Genomic DNA, 6,240 nt, shown 5'->3' on the forward strand with positions numbered 1-6,240 from the left:
ATTCAGCATGAATGGAAGATAAAACACGATGAGTTGTGCCAGTGAGAATCAATCACAAGGAAAGCTAATGCAAAATAAGAGGCCAAGCCCTGAAACAAATACAACTGGGAAGCTATGCAATGGTGTGTACGAAATAGCTGACCTATCTTCTCTAAATATTACCAGCTTTGTTGCGCTCAAGTTATTTCCCCTTCTGGGGTCTTAATTTTCTCATCTTCAAAACGGAGAAAATCATGGTACCTATCCAGTAGTATTGAGAGGACTGGAGGATTTAATATATATTAATAATTTAAAACAGAATGAACATAAACACCAAATGCATTTATCATTTATTATTGACATCACCATCATCGTTGTTGAGAAGGAGAATATCAGCCCCTTAATAGCCACAAATGGGCTGAGTCTAACAGCAAGGCCTGGGTGTTGTTAGAGCTGGCCTGGCACCCACAGTTAAGGGTATAATGTCCTCTTGTTGAATATAAGTTATCTCGGACAAAACACGAAGATCCAACAATGTCACTTTGTGACCATGATGAAGTGAGACAAAAAAACAAAAACTTAATTGATCAAATAGAGAGTACAATAGTCAATACTCCAAAGAGTATTTGAGAAAAATGGATAAAATAGAAGACAGATTACACTGGGCAAATTGATGAGCAGCAGATGGGGAAATCAATCATTTTTAAAGTATGAATGTGAATAAGACAGAGATGGGAATTTAACTTGAGGAAAATGTAGGGTTGCAGGAGAAATTACGTATGACAGGGAGAAGTAAACAGTTAGTTTGCTTTAAGAAAGGCTCTGTGGGAAAGAAGTGTTTGCAGATCCAAGAAAGAGAGGGGAAATCTGATGAAGTAAGTTCTTAAAGTACATAGAAAGGAGAGATAGCAAGAAAATCGTTGGAAAACTAACCCTAAGAAGGAAAAGGTATTTCATTCTCTGAAATTGGAGGAGAAAGTGAGATAAATCCTAGTATCACTGAATATGAAGAATCTGTGATAGAGGGTAAAGAGGGGCAGCAAAGAAATTTCATGACTGTTGACTTGTTTTCTCACTGAGGAAATAATCCAAGACATCTGTTGAAGTTAAAGGATAGTAGCTTGGTAACACTGGGGCAGCCACAACAAAAAAGGGACCTGGAGCCAACAGGAAAGAAAAAGGTATCAGACATTAATAAGTATGCAGCCAACACTTCCTTTTGTGGGCTACAGTAAGAGTGGAAAGTGCGCCCCAAAGGCCTCAGGCACACTGGGAGAGTACAAGGTGATAGAGCACTGCCTGCCTACCCCAAATGCCATACTCTGCTCCTCTACCACGTGCACATCTTTGTACATAATCATGCTGTCAACAAGTCCCACTTCTGGTACTTTGTGTCTCAGCTGAAGAAGATGAATATATCTTCAAGGGAAATTGTCTACTATGGACAGGTGTTTCAGAAATACCCCATGTGGGTCAAGAACTTTGGCACCTGTCTGTGCCATGACCCCCCAGTGGCACTCACAATATGTACCAAGAGTACTGGACCTGACCACTGCAGGTGCTGTTACCCAGTGCTACTGAAACATGGACACCTGGTATTGCACCTGGGCCCTCTCGATCCAGATTATAAAGGTGGAGGAGACTGCAGCCAGCAAGTGCCTACCAGCAGCCAACCAACTCCATGACTCTACGATCAAGTTCCCACTGACCCACCGGGTCTTGCATGGCCAATAGAAGCCATGTTTTACCATGAAGAGGCCCAAAATCTTCTTTTAGATACAGAGCTTCCCTGTCCCTAGGTCTGCCCAAAGAAATGCCTTGGGAAAACCAAAAATCCAAAAAGCCAAACAAACAAACAAACAAAAAAACCTAAACAAAACAAAACAGAGAGAGAGAGAGAGAGAGAGAGAATGCAGTTAAGGCAGAAGATTCTACACTCATAACCCTAAAGGATCTGATCAGTATAGCTATGTGATGTTTCTGTAGAAGTCCTAAGCATCTGAGATGACAAGGAGACACATAAAATTCTTGGACCAATCCCTGTTATCAATGGCAAGTTTTCTGTGGTGAAAGGTGAAGAGGAACAAACGAATAAAAAGTCTTAAGTGAGCACAATTGAAATGAGCGATGACTGTGTCCAGGCCACATAAACAGGAAAACAAAGCCTGCTACAGAATGGCCCATTAAAGGAGCTCAATTTCTAGGTCACTGGAGATAGGGAATGGAGAAGACAGGTGGAGATGTAAGGGTGGGGTGGGGTGGGGGATGGCAGCTACGCTCAGTAGCAGTGCCACCGAAGGAATTTGAAGGTTGGAAAGGTAGAGGGTTTCAGATAAAGAGTTTTAAGATTTTGGAAACCAAACAATTATAAAAGATAGTGAGATGCAGACAATGATCTAGAAATTTGTCCTTGAAGTTGGGCAGTGTTATGGAGGGAAGTAACTAGAGAAGAGTCCGAGACCCTAGTGGCCAGGAAAGGTGTTACATGTTAACAGGAGATTAACTTTAAAAAGATTACTAAATATTAGTTATCCTATTTTCTCAGGCCAAATAAGATTTCTAGTACACTATAAAAAGAAGAAGAAAAAGAAAACCCCTTTAATGTTTCATATTATAGTTCAGAAAACTTACATTATTGTATAACAATTTCATTAAACTGCAGTGAGATTTATTTTTACAGAATGCTCATATGCTGCAGATAGACATTACCTTCTGAAGAAGATGTCAAATAGACTTGTTTATGCCCAGAGAAGCCACGTATGTAGAAAAAGCCTCACACATCTACTACAGTTTCTGGAAAAGAGTTGAACAATTGGTGGTTACTATGATGGAATTTAAAACAGATTCAAAAGATATAAGAAGCTACATTGTCAAAGGAATGGTATATAATTCTTGTGCTTCTTTACGTATGAGATCTTTTCTAAAAATTTTTTTGATGTTTAGTTATTTTTGAGAGAGAGAGAGAGAGAGAGAGAGCGCAAACAGGGAGAGACACAGAATCCAAAGTAGGCCCCGAGCTCTGAGCTGTCAGCACACAGCCCTACACGGGGTTTGAACTCATTGACCGCGAGATCATGACCTGAGCTGAAGTCCAATGCTTAACCAACTGAGCCACCCAGGTGCCCCTCTAGGTATAAGATTCTTAATTTAAAAAGTAACTGCATAAATCTCGTGATGCTAGGAAATACTTGGTTACACTGAAGCTTTATTTAGCCCTGAAAAGAAATTCAGTGTTCTCTCTTGGTAAAATTTTGAAGAATCACTCATTAGATCTAATTGTTCTTCCAGAACATCTGGCTGTTAGAGGTAATTTAGTAGGACACTAAATAAAATATACTCACAGATTACTTGGTACAAATAAGATTGTACTCTCTGTCTATATCGTGAAACATTAAATCATATTTCCAAAGAGAGAAGTTACCTGATTATCTCCTTGAGAAGATACATGTGTGTTAATTCTTGACATCTTAACTCTACATTTGGGAAGACCTTATTTTAAGGTTTGACTTTTTCCTGCTGTTGATCATAGACCTGAGGACAATAATCAGGACCACTAACATAAGATGACAAAGAAATGCCATAAACAAATACTTACATAACATATACCAGGAAAACAAACAAACAAACAAACAAACAAACAAACAAAATACTTGTTTTTTTTCTGGGCAGTCTTATTGTGATATGTAGAATTTTTACAAAGATTAGGTGATTTTGAGTGGCGTTTACAACTAAAAGATAGGAAAAATCAACATTTTTTTTAATTTTATTTTTCTTCTGGAATCCTCAGGCAATATTATAACTGACTCATTTAACTCATCTGAATTAGTTTTTAATAAGCTCTCAAAGGTGGACCAATCGTCTCTAGTTTCTCCTGGGAACTGGAGAAAATTAAATGAAGGTGCGATCCAAACTCCTAAGGATATTTTTTGGCTAATTTTTGAGACTTCTTACTTCTAACTAATTTCCCTTAGATCTACATACCATTCTGACCCCACATCTACCATGGGTGATTAAGAGTTCTGCTTGCTTCTTTCACTATCAATAGGAATAACTCTTATTTCAAACTTAGAATTTACCTGCAAAGCTGAAAAACTTGTCAGTTATTATCTACCATTACACTCTGTCTTATTCACACACAAAAAAATCATTTATTGATTTCATATGTAACCAATGATGGGTTTTACATTCTTAGCTATTAACCAACCACTCCTTTTGATTTTGGTATATTGTTAGAATTTAGAATTCAAACCCAATCCCTTACTCTTGTCTCTCAACTTCCACATATCTATTGGCATAATCAGAAGTTAGGAATAGGTCATGTTTGAGAACCTAGAACTCTCTGCACGTCATTTAACAGCCACCAGTCACCAGTCATGTATACTTATTGGGCCCTTGAAATGTGTCACTACTCTGAACTGAGATGTGCTGTAAGTTTAAAATATAAAGCAGGTATTTAGGTCCTAGTACAAAAATAGGTAAAAACCTCATTAATTTTTATAATGGTTTGATGTTGACATAGTAATAGTTTTATATATTTGCTAAAATACAACATTGAAATATTTTATAGTGTATATAGTATAGTAGTCTGGCTATAAAAAATTTTAAATTACATATGAGATTCACATTTCCGTTTCCCATTACAATTTTATTGGACAATACTGCCCTAGCACAAAGTTTGAAATTAGCATTCTCAGTAAATGTTGTATCCTACAAAAGAAAGCAGATTTGGAAAATGTTACAGGACACCCTACTATCTGCTGCACCATTTCTCATGAGTTGTGCTCATTCTTTCTCTTTGAAAATAACCAAGATTTTTTTTTTTCTTTTTTAATGTGTATTTCTTTTGAGAGAGGGGAAGAGGGAGGGATAGAGAGAATCCTAAGCAGGCTCCAGGCTGTCAGAGCTGAGCACAGCATGGGGCTCAGTAGCACGACTGTGAGATCATGACATGAGCCCAAATCAAGAGTTAGATGCTTAACCTACTGAGCCACCCAGGTGGCCCCAAAATAACCAAGATTTTCAAACAGCTGTTTAAAGGTATACCAACAAATAGCAAGATTTTAAAACAGCTGTTTAAAAGTATGGATTGACAAGAACCAAGTTTTAAAGTGTTTTAGAGTGTAAGCCAATAATTGTAGTCTTTCTACTGCTCACAATGTCATGTGTTATTCTGTAGTCATAACATTCAAAATAGCTGAGGAGGTATGAAGTTGAATAGAACCTCTGCATCTTCTATCTCTAGCATTCTTTAGACAGTAAAACAGCTATGCATAGGCAGACAACATTTAAAAAACCAAGGCTCTCACATATTTACTCCTCTGGTCACAAATGTGCAATCATTCCCCAGGCAGTACTGTCCACATGTATAGAAACAGAAGCTTACCTTACATTACCTCCTCAATAACTAATAATGACTTGTCCCTACCAATAACACTACAACCATGGGATACAGCTTGGACAGGGTCATGTTTTATAAATGCTGTCTTTAAGAAAAAGAGTAAAGTGGCTACTAGCTCACAAATTGGGTATGAATGCCAGTTAATCATTTTTTATTTAAAGAATGCTTATAGTCTTCATCAAGCCTCAAAGTCCTAGTAGATCACAGAATTGAATATGGATACTGAAAAAAAAATACTAAAAAGCAATAAAAAATAAGGCAAATTATATAAATATGCAATTAAGAAACAAAATTCAGAAGGAATAATGCATTTGTTTTAAAAGTTCTTTTTTCATGGTGCCTGGGTAGCTCAGTCGGTTAAGCATCTGACTCTTGACTTCAAGCTCAGGTCATGTTCTCATGGTTAATGGGTTCAAGCCCTGTATCCACCTCTGCTCTGACAGCTTGGAGCCTGCTTGGGATTCTCTCTCTCTGTGCCCCTCCCCCACTTGCTCTTTCTTTCTCAAAATAAATAAAAATAAACCTTAAAAAATAAATAAAATAAATAAATAAATAAATAAATAAATAAATAAATAAAGTTCTTTCCTCATTTACTAGAAATGAAATGCAAATTAAAATATGACATGATTTTTGTCAATCTAGTCAGCATTTTTTAAAATTTGACCTTTATTTTTATACAGCAGTTTTAGATTCATACAAACTACAGGGCTTATCTTAGTTACATATTGTATGGGTCTGAACAAATATATAATGACATATATCCATCAGTACAGTATCATAAAGAGTATTTTCATTGCCCTAAAAATCCTCTATGATCTTCCTATTCATCCTTCCCTGCCCAGAACCCTTGGCAACCACAGATC

The 6,240-nt window shown here is 37.0% G+C and overlaps 1 pseudogene; it reads left to right on the forward strand.

Annotated features, from left to right (window-relative positions):
* Positions 1 to 1,179: 1,179 nt before the first annotated feature.
* On the forward strand, positions 1,180 to 1,755 carry LOC122212708 (annotated as a pseudogene).
* The last annotated feature ends 4,485 nt before the right edge of the window (positions 1,756 to 6,240 follow it).

Source organism: Panthera leo (assembly GCF_018350215.1).
Source record: "Panthera leo isolate Ple1 chromosome A2 unlocalized genomic scaffold, P.leo_Ple1_pat1.1 chrA2_random_Un_scaffold_54, whole genome shotgun sequence".
In the NCBI taxonomy this organism is placed as follows: domain Eukaryota; kingdom Metazoa; phylum Chordata; class Mammalia; order Carnivora; family Felidae; genus Panthera; species Panthera leo.